The sequence below is a fragment of the Pan troglodytes genome, chromosome 4 (genome assembly GCF_028858775.2).
Source record: "Pan troglodytes isolate AG18354 chromosome 4, NHGRI_mPanTro3-v2.0_pri, whole genome shotgun sequence".
NCBI classification, from domain to species: Eukaryota; Metazoa; Chordata; class Mammalia; order Primates; family Hominidae; genus Pan; species Pan troglodytes.
Genome location: NC_072402.2, coordinates 48,722,666 through 48,734,265, shown reverse-complemented (window position 1 = coordinate 48,734,265; position 11,600 = coordinate 48,722,666).

Sequence of the window (11,600 nt, the reverse complement as noted above, 5' to 3'; positions counted from 1 at the left end):
AAGAGTAGGTCAGAGGTCTGGTTCAAAATTGAAACTCATAATAGCATCTAAGGGAGTGAATTCATTCTAGGGTCCTTGCAGGAACTCTAAGCCATGCCAGAAGATCCTAGTGCGTATAAATTCTACCAACCCTTAACCAGCACTCACTCCTAAGAACTTTGGAGTATGAGGAAGAAGTAAGGGGTGGGTCTTAGAACTAATGTGCTGCCCTTCCAGTATACTAGCAAAGGATAAAACTTAAGCTTCCAAATTGGAAAAAGAATGTGTGAGCTGACTCTGTTTTTTAAACTCAGGACCAAACCTTGGTCCTCTCTTTGGACCCTGTAGACTCTGAATTGATGGATTTAGAAAGATAATTGGGTGATTCTTTTCTACATCATTTCCAGAAAGCTACTAACCTTGCTTCAGAAAAATGTGTTCAAAATGCATCTTAAATTGGATCTTCTTGTTGACTTTGTCTCTAACCAAAGTAAATGTACCATAATGATCATGTTTAGCATGATGATAAAGTTAATAAGAATAATAATCATGTGAATGATTTCCATGAAAACTCTGTTAATCAGGTTTTTTTTTTGGTTTTTGTTTTGTTTTGTTTTGTTTTGTTTTGTTTTGTTTTTAACGGAGTCTCACTCTGTCGCCAGGCTGGAGTGCAGTGGCACGATCTCGGCTTACTGCAAACTCCACCTCCTGGGTTCAAGTGATTCTCCTGCCTCAGCCTCCCGAGTAGCTGGGATTACAGGTGTGCACCACCACATCCAGCTAATTTTCATATTTTTAGTAGAGATGGGGTTTCACCATGTTGGCTGGGATGGTCTCAATCTCTTGACCTTGTGATCTGCCCACCTCGGGCTCCCAAAGTGCAGGGATTACAGGCGTGAGCTACTGTGCCTGGCCTAATCAGTTTTTAAAATATAGTGGAAACAGAAAAGTTTAAAAATAAACATGGAAGACTCTTTAAGTAAACTCACAGCTGGAAAGTTAGGAAAGAATTTTTCATAACCATGGAGATGCTGTGTAACAAGTTTCTATATGGCAACACTGTATAGAGCTGATGTAGTCAAATTGCTCTAACAAGGAGGTGAAGAGCAGTGATATGTCAAACAGACCTTGAATCAGACCCTGTTTTGACACTTAACTAGCTGAGTGGCCTTAAACTTTCTTAGCCTCAGTTTCTTCATATTCAAAATGGAGATAATAATGGTATTTATCTCATAGACTTTGGGGACTATTAAATGACTTATTGTGTGTAAAATGTACACACATTTTATGTTTAAAAACTCAGCCCCTCTATGTGAAAAAAATGCATATATATATATAAAAAAAAATGAGGCCAGGGATGGTAGCACACGCTTGTCATCCCAGCACTTTGGGAGGCCAAGGCAGGAGGGTCACTTGAGCCCAAGAGTACGAGAACAGCCTGGGCAACATGGCGAAACCCCATCTCCAGAAAAAATACAAAAATTAGCCGGGCCTGGTGGGGCTGCCTGTAGTCTTAGCTACTTGGGAGGCTGAGGCAGGAGAATCGCTTGAACTCAGGAGGTGGAGGTTGCAGTGGGCAGAGATCATACCACTGCACTCCAGGCTGGGAGACAGAGTGAGAACCTGTCTCAAACAAAAAGAAATAAAAAGAAAAAAGAAAAGAAAAGTATCAACTTTGTAGGCTTGTGGGAAAAAAAAGAAAAAAGAAAAACTCAGCCCCTCAATAAACATTAATTTATATTTTTTACTCCTACATACCAAGCAAGTAATAATGTGTTTTGGATGCTGGTCTAAAGAACATAAGTGAAGCATGGCAAGATCATGGTCCATAAGAAGTTTCATTTAATTCTAGGGATCATCTGTAGTAAAAATACACACACACACACACACACACACACACACACACACACATACATATATATATATATACACATTTTTTCTTCTTTTTTTGAGGCTAAGTTTCACTATGTTGCCCAGTCTGGAGTTCAGTGGCCGATCTCAGCTCACTGCAAGCTCCGCCTCCCGGGTTTACGCCATTCTCCTGTCTCAGCCTCCCAAGTAGCTGGGACTAAAGGCGCCTGCCACTGCGCCAGGCTAATTTTTTGTATTTTTAGTAGAGACGGGGTTTCACCCTGTTAGCCAGGATGGTCTCGATTTCCCGACCTAGTGATCCGCCCGCCTTGGCCACCCAAAGTGCTGGGATTATAGGTGTGAGCCACTGCGCCCAGCCCATCTGTAGTAATACTTTTAACTTCTTTATGTAGTTTTTAAATTGTGGTATAATATGCATAATACACATTATTATTTTAACCATTATAAATTGTACAATTCAATGGCATTAAGTACATTGACAAGGTTGTGAAACAATCAATCACTATGCATTTCTAGAACTTTTTCATCATCCCGAACAGAAACTACACCCATGAAACAGCAATTCCACTTTTGAGTGGTTATTTTAAAATGAATATTTTATCTTTTTATGTAAGGGAAAGAAAACTACCTTTTTAGCATTATTTGAGTATATTATCATATAGAAAATGAGAAAATAGAGATAAAAACGAATGAAAATGAAATCACTTTAAATTTCACTCTCCATAAATAAGTAGCTTCAATATTTTGTGATATGTTGGAGCTAAGCTATGAGAATGCAAAGGTATAAGAATGATACAATGGACACTGGGGACTCGGGGGAAAGGGTGAGAGGAGGGAGAGTTTAGGATAAAAGACTACAAATAGGGGACAGTGTATACTGCTTGGGTGATGGGTGCAAGAAATCACTACTAAAAAACTTATTCATGTAACCAAACACCACCTGTTCCCCCAAAACCTATGGAAATAAAAATAAATACATAAAGTCTTGTGGAAAAAAAAAGAATGAGATTGGAGGTGTGGAGCTGAAACCAGAGATATCGTACCAAATGTATTAGGCCTTAGCCAACTCAATGAAAGCTTGTCAACCTCACAAACCTAAATTGATATGAAATACTGACTTGAATAAATTATTCCAGTGCCCTGGAAAAAAATTTTTGTGATCTAGCTGTCACTAGTTTTCCTCTTGCAAACATCTATATATGTAAAATGAAATCCTATTATGAATTCTACTTTCTAACCATTTAAAAAATCTTTTAACTAGATAAGCACATTTTGGTAGATGTGGTAGGTAAATAACCATGAGGAAGAGAGGCAGAGAACTACTTCTCCATTTTAAAAAGACTTTGATGAGGAAGCAGGGAGGGGATAAAAACCAAAATGACCTGTTTTCATGAAGACCACTTCATCAGAAGACTAATTCTTCCTCAATCTACAACTGTCATGATCCTAAAAATTACTGTAGCAATTTGGCATAAAGCCTAATTGTCATCCCTCGTGGTGTCTCAAAATGAACATAAATGAATGAAAAATGTTTAAAAAATATAACACAAAACAAAACTAATAGAAATGACTCCCTAAAGGGAGGGAACAGGATAACGGAAGAAGGAATGAAAGGAGTTTATTATCTTATTATTATTTTATTATATAGTTATATATATTTTATATATATATATATATATATATATAATCAGAGATATATTATAAGATGGTGGAGACAGAAGTAAGCCATGATCACATCACTGCACTGCAGCCTCGGCAACAGAGGGAGACCGTGTTTCTAAATAAGTAAATAAATACAATTTTATTTTACATATAAAGCATTTATGTAATTTATATGGCCAAACTATATAATATATATCTTATGGCTGGAGCTGAACAGTTAGGGGGAAGGGAGGGTGGGGCAGCTGGGGGCTGGCCAGGGAGCTCTCTCTCTTTGTCTCTCAATTCCTGTATGTAATCACAGGGCCTCTCCAAGTGCTCTTTCCATGTGGGCTAGTTTGGCCTTTCCCATACATGGCATCTTCAGGGCAGTCAGAATGCTCACTTAGCAGCTGATGTCTTCGAGAGCAAGTATTCCAGTGAACAAGGTGGAGGCTGCATTGCCTTTTATGCCCTCACCTGGGAAGTCACACCATATTATTTCCTCTGTACTCTATTGGTTGAAACAGAATTAAAAAACAGCCCATTTTCAAGGAGAGGGTTCATAGATTGCACCTCTCGGTGACAGTAATGTCAAAGAATTTGTGGACAGATTTTTAAACTGCCAGCCATAGCATCCTTAAAAACCTCACAACAGTACCCAACTCAAAAGGCCACAAAAGAATGGACAGTCTACATATCACGGTTACTCACAAGTAGGGACTTTGCTGATTCCCAGGCCCATGGAACAACCAATTCCTCTTAGAATTGCATATACCTTATAGATTTATGCAAAACATCATAACTTGGTATCTTTTAAATTACTTTATGACTTATCACATGTGAAACGCCCAGCCTAGTACTGCGTCCATAATAGACACTCTGTAAATATCGATGATAGCTGACACTTGTTTGAATTCCTCAGAAGATTTTACTGATTGAGCACACTATTAATAAATAGTAGTTTGTGTGATCTCATGATTCTCTGAAAGACTTGACGGAATTACAGTTTGAAAGAAGAATGGACCTCTAGAAAACTAAAATTCAGTATAAAATGTTGCAGTTGGCTGATGTTTAGTGATAACAAAGAGTGGGTAGGCCAGAAAAGTGCCATTTCTCTCTCTTTTTTTATTTTTCTGAGACAGGATCTCACTCTGTCACTCAAATGGGAGTGCAGTGGTGTGATCATGGCTTACTGGAACCTTGAACTCCTGGGCTAAAGCAATCCTCCCACCTTAGGCTCCAGAGTAACTGGGACTACAGGTGCATGCTGCCATACCTGGCTAATTTAAAAAAAAATTTTTGTAGAGATAGGATCTCACTATGTTGACTATGCTGGTGTTGAACTCCTGCCCTCAAGTGATCCTCCTTCCTCAGCCTCTATTTTTACTTTCTATCAGCTTTCTCTTTCCACAGATTGCCTTCTGAAAAACTCTCCTGAGCAACAGAAAAAAAGGAGCATCTCCCTTATGTGAAGTATCAATGTATCATGCCAAAGCTTTTTAAAGAATACTAATGATGGTTAGAATCCAATCTGTTTAAAAATATTTCTGAAGATTAAGCAAAACATATACCAGATTTTTGAATCTAGAGTATTCCTTTGGCTTACAAGAAACCTTAGATTTTCTGTCAAGTCTGAAATGTCAAAAATGACCTTAAGTTATGATGTTAGATACAGTAATTCATTTTGTAATGTAAATTAGTGTGTAATTTCCCAAACTGACAGAAATGTTAGATAATACCTATAGCTATTCAAAGAAAGAAAATCTAATATTATACTAAAGTAGAAGTTCTCTTAAAATTACAAGTCACATAAACAATGAGTAATTATAAATTATGAGTATTTATTTATTAAAATACTCAACTGTAATTGATGCTACTATATTACCCAATAAAATTACAACATAGTGTTCCAACTCTTCACTAATGTAGATTGCCAACAATTACATAAATTTCAGTGCTTTTACTTTTCCTATTTAGCGACTTTTATTTACCTCAGAATACTTGTGGAATTGATATCTAGCTCCACGTATCTTGATCTAAGAAGCTCAAGAACTCTGTGTACCCAATCAGTCAATTATGATGTATCATAGGGCACAAAATTTCAGAGGTTCAAAGGCTGTTGACTGAATTCAACTGTGCTTTTTATATCACACATACCAAAAAATCTCAAAAATTGCAAACAGATGACTCTAGAACTATATGAAAGTCTCTTCACATTCTCTGCAAAATGACCTTCTAAATCATGTCCTATAAGAAAAATGTTTTTTTGTTGATGGAATTTTATTAAAATTAATAATAGGCCTGAAAAAAAGAGAAGTACTACATATACTTTATTACATTCTTTGTGGACTATGTTCTGGAAAAATAGAAGGCACTACAGAAATAATTTAACTGAGGAAGAAGTTCTACTCTGCACAAAACTCCCGTTGATGTCAGTGGGAGTTCTGTGAATGGAACAAATGTTGAACTTGACCCTGCAATGTTTAAACTGCAACCCTCCCTGCTCTTGGCTTAGCCTGGCTTCCCACTGAAAGGCGTTGTGGTCCGTGCAGGGATTACACAGCAGGTTAATAGTCTGGTTTTTCACTTCTTCTGGAGCAACAGATGAAACACATAATACCTTCTTTTAGGGCTATTACATACTTTTAAACACAAAAGACTTTAAATGAGGTAGTGTGAGAAAGTAAAAGGTAGAATCTGTGATTGGAAACTTCTGTTGGGAATGATTTTTAAACTATCTTCTCCACTAGTGCCTGAGAACCATCAGTGAGTCCTATTTACATTAAAGGAAAAGGGAAGAATACCAAGATCTTAGAGACCACTTAGTATATCGGTATTGAAAATCATCACTGAGTGAGCCATGTTCACTCTGTTTTTGTTATATTCCATTACACACGTATAAGGAATGGTTACCAGCAAGATCCCAATACAATTGTTTTTTGGTAAAATAAGACGGTATGATTATAAATAAAGTTAAGAAAAAAACACATGTTTTTACCACAAGGTAAGCTACTGCAGAACCAAACTAGAGTGGCTCATTTTTCACTCGATCTCACAAAAAAAGATGTGACTCTAGTTATGGATGTAGCATAATCACATATTGCTGCTACCCAAAAGTATTATGTTCTGGAGCAAGGGCCTTGAAATCACCTAGTCTATATAGTTATACTCAGGCACTTGAATAACAACATAATCAGGGTCTTATTTTTAGCTGTTGGTATTCAGTGGAATTATTTGTCCTCCTTTGTATACTTTGTAAATCCTTTATTTTCTATAACACATACATATTGCCCTTATGGAGAGGAAAAAATAAAAGAAAGGGATCAGCTTTTGTTTGAAAGGAGCAGAAGAAGAGGAAGATGAAAAAACAGGAAGTATTTCAAGTTGAAATTAAAACTTTTTGTTTTTATTTGACAGAAGATTGTGGATTTAAAACAAAACAAAAGAAAACAAAACAAAACCCAATGATTAAAAGTGAAAATGTTGGCTTATACATGGTGTGGGAAATCTACTGTTGCAGGCATTAAAAGTAGTTACAGGTTTACATATAGTTTATGGTTGGCATTTATGCTCTGGTCTTTCAGGTTGCTGGGTTCAGATTCCAGCTCTCCAACTTCCTAGCTACATAGTCTTGTACAGGCAGGTTATCTATTAACCAGCATCCTAATTTATTATTCTGATAGGAATGTATTGAAGAGGAGGAGGGAATGGAGGAAGGCTTGGGAGAAGTTTACAGAGGCTGAGCTGTGTTGCTTGGATCAGCTGTAGAAGCTTGGGCTCTCAGGCGTCAGATGCTTGCTTGCACAGGTAGCTGAGAAGGACACTTGGGAGCCATGAGCTTCAGGGTCTCAGAGCAGTTTCAGAGTGGCCTTCTGTTTCATTAATTCTCTACCCAGGAGGCTCCTGGTGCTGCAGGATCCTCTTTCCAGGGGAAATCAGACTCACTTAGGAACTGAATGACTTCTAGCAGTTCTCTTTCTTTTTAACTAATTCAGAACTTGTTACTGTTTTATTATTTTTTATATTATAGATTTACAAGTTTTAAATCAATACGTCTTTTAATGTTAATGCCATTCATTTTTAAATATTTATCGAAAAATTTTCTTATGTATACATTATACTGAAATCCATTTCATGTTCTGGCTTTTATGAAAGTTTAACCCTAAATCTTTTTTTTTCCTCTACTTGCTCTTTTTCACAATTTTAACTCTCACATCTCTCACCTCGTTTTCTACAAACATTTTAATCTTTTAAAAAGATGTTATTTCAATTCCTAGTTTTAGGTCTGTTTTAGTCCTTTATTTTTTATTTATTTATTTTTTGAGATGGAGTTTTGTTCTGTTGCCCAGGCTGGAGTACAATGGCATGATCTCTGCTCACTGCAATCTCTGCCTCCCAGGTTCAAGTGATTCTCCTGCCTCAGCCTCCTAAGTAGCTGAGATTACAGGTGCCTGCCACCATGCTAGGCTAACATGCCAGCTAATTTTTGTATTTGAACTAGTGACAGGCTTTCACCACGTTGATCACGCTGGTCTTGAACTCCTGCCCTTCAGTGATCCACCCATCTTGGCCTCCCAGAGTGGTGGGATTACAGGCCTGAGCCACCGTGCCCAGCCTGTTTTAGTCTTTTAAAAATTTATGTTGCTGGGTGCGGTGGCTCACACCTGTAATCTCAGCACGTTGGGAAGCTGAGGCTGGCAGATCACCTGAGGTCAGGAGTTCGAGACCAGCCTGGCCAACATGGCGAAACCCTGTCTCTACCAAAAATACAAAAAAAATTAGCTGGGTGTGGTGGGGCGGGCACCTGTAATCCCAGTTGCTTGGGAGGCTGAGTCAAGAGAATTGCTGTAACCCGGGAGTTGGAGGTTGCAGTGAGCTGAGACTGTGCCACTACAGTCCAGCCTGGGCAACAGAGTGGGACTCCATCTAAAAAAAATAAATAAAATTTATGTTGAGCCTAGTTTTTTCCCTTCTTCTACCTGAGCCCGTATTTTTTCCCTATTACTTGTCTTTATAATAGCTGGCAGGAAGTAAATTCAAGGAAGTGTGAAGAGCGGATAAAGTCCATATTATAAATAGAGGCAGAAAGAGAAAGACTTTCTTCCTCTCTCTCTCCCTGACTCCTGCAGCTGTTCCTGCACTGGCCTCCTTAGATCCTTCCATAGGATTCTTTAGTCCAAATAGAACCTTAATCCATTTAACCTGGGAGAATTTGAGAGTTAATTCCCTTCAGGGCCTTAAATCCATTACACAAACAGCACTTTTGATTTGCCAGAACAATTTGCTGCCATCTCACACTGTTCAGCCCTTATTTTAAAATCCATGGTTTCCAAAGTATATAATTATTGGAATTGGGCAAAGTATATAATTATTGGAATTTGGGGAAACTATGGCAAATACATACCCAGAAGCCTGGTGGTCTGTCTAGAGGAATATGCTCAAGGAGGGTTCACTAGGACATGCCCAAGTCTGACCCTTTTGAGATGGTGCTTCCTCAAATATTCCATGCTTCCTCAAAAAGTTCCATGAACTTCCCTACTGACATTCATGGAGAGTGGCACCAGAAAGACTCTTGTCTAGTTTCAGGGACCATGTTTAAACCGGTTTAATTCCAACCCACGATCATCAGATTAGTTCACTTCCCTTTCTGTTCAGGTCATGGGAGCACCCTTTAATTATAGTCCAGTGGAGTTCTTTTTGCTTGAGAGAACTGGAAAACAATCACTGCCCCAAATACAATAATAACAGCCGAAGCTGGCTAGAGTTTCATTATCATTTCATTTCAAACGGGGTTATTCCTCACCTAGGTTTTTAAAGCCCCTACATGTTTTCAAATATTGATTGGCTCTTTATATATGTATTTTTGTAAACTTTTAAAATGTCTTTTGTAAATGGTTTAATTGGATTGTCCAGTTGGATTTTGTAAATAGTTCAACTGGATTGTTATTTCCTCCCAGACCTATAAGAGCTCTTTGTATATATGGATATTAAATTGTTTCTTATATTTTTTCTAATGTTTTAACTTTGTTTGGTGTCTTTTGCCAACAGGAGTTTTCAACATAGTTCTGTCAAACTTTTCTTTGGTGGCTTCTGGGTTGTTCTGTGTTTGGATTGCTATGTGGTAGCAATGTGGCATGGTTGAACATATACTGAGGTGAGAGAGAACTGAGTTCTAATTATGGTTTTGCCACTAACCAGTAGAGTAACTTTGGGCAAGTCTTCAAACCTGTGTTCGCTCAGCTATAAAATGCAGTTGAAGCAGAAACAGGATGACCTCTGAGGTTTCTTCCTGCTTATTCTTCCACTACTGAGCATTCTCAGATTCTAGAGTTTTAAAAGCTTATTTTCTTTAAGTAGGCCAATCATTCTCCCTGAAACGAACACTTCTTATTTGCCTAGTGACATTTTCATAGTGTAAAATCTAGCTAGTGTCAGAATTATCTAAATTTCTGAATTTTTGGCATCTGGATTAATAATAAATTTTTATATAAGATTTGGTGAGTTTACGCTTGTTTTCTCTTATGGGTTACAGCATAGGCTTTATAGAGAATAGATATTGCATTTAATATGTAATCTAAAATATGTATATTATGGAGCAACTAAGTCAATGGATATTTAATATGGCTTATCATATTTTATTGATGATAATGAATTGTAGTCCTCTTGATACAAAAAAAAGGATAGCTTTTATTTGTGTAGTGTTGATAGTGTGCTTTCATGTTCATCATCTTGTTTGGTGCCCACAATAATCCTATGACAAAGATTAGGCCAGGCGCGGTGGCTCACGCCTGTAATCCCAGGACTTTGGGAGGCCGAGGCAGGTGGATCACGAGGTCAGGAGATCGAGACCATCCTGGGTAACACAGTGAAACCCCGTCTCTACTAAAAATACAAAAAATTAGCTGGGTGTGGTGGTGGGCACCTGTAGTCCCAGCTGCTCAGGAGGCTGAGGCAGGAGAATGGCGTGAACCCGGGAGGCGGAGGTTGCAGTGAGCCGAGATCGCGCCACTGCACTCCAGCCTGGGCGACAGAGCAAGACTCCATCTCAAAAAAAAAAAAAAAAGAAAAAGAAAGATTAGATAGGACTTATTCTATTTTATAAATCCTGAAGCATTACACAAAGAGATTAAATGATTTATCCAAAGTCACCAGCTAGTAAATGCTGTCAGTGCCCATAGCTTTTTCTTTCTTTCCTTCCTTCTTTCTTTCTCTCTTTCTTTCTTTCCTTCCTTCCTTTCTTTCTTTCTCTTTCTTTCCTTTCTTTTTTCTTTCCTTCTCTCTTTCTCTCTCTCTCTCTCTCTCTTTCTTTTTTTGAGACGGAGTTTCACTCTTGTTGCCCAGTGGTCAGATATAGGTAAATTAAATAAAATATCAAGAATAAAAAGTATTTCTATTAATAGCTTGGTATGCTACATACCAGGAGATATGAAAGATATACTACATATAGTTTTGTATAAGAAAACAAAAAGCCTCAGAGGGAATTTCAAGAAGTAGAAAGAAACATCCATCTTAGAGAAAAACTAGGAGAACAAAAGAATTGAAAATAAGTTAGAATTGGAAAACCATCCATCTTAGAGAACCATTCATCTTAGAGTAAAACTAAAAGAACAAGAGAATTGAAAGTAATTAAAAACTAAGGAAACTGGAGCCAGGCATGGTGGCTCACACCTGTAATCCCAGCACTTTGGGGGGCTGAGGTGGTAGAATCACTTGAGCCCAGGAGTTTGAGACTACAGTGAGCTACGATCATGGCACTACACTCCAGCCTGGGAAAAATGCTAAGAAAACTAAAATAATAGATCTGAAGCTAGAGAAAAACAGAAGGGAGAGGAAATATTTAAAGATATGTTATAATTTAGATCAGCATTTTTGAAGGAAATTGACAGCATTTATAGTCACTTCCCAGAAAATAAATTTCATCCCAAGGGAATAAAGTATGTGTGCCAAAGTATATTCAGAATTATTTTAGAAAACTCAATGGAAAAACATCATTTTCCAATACTGATTAAATCAGACGTAGGTGAGATTTGTCCAGTAGTCTGCTTATGATACAGTAGTTTTTGACAATACAGAGAGAATTTACTCTGACTTTATTTTTTATTTTTTAA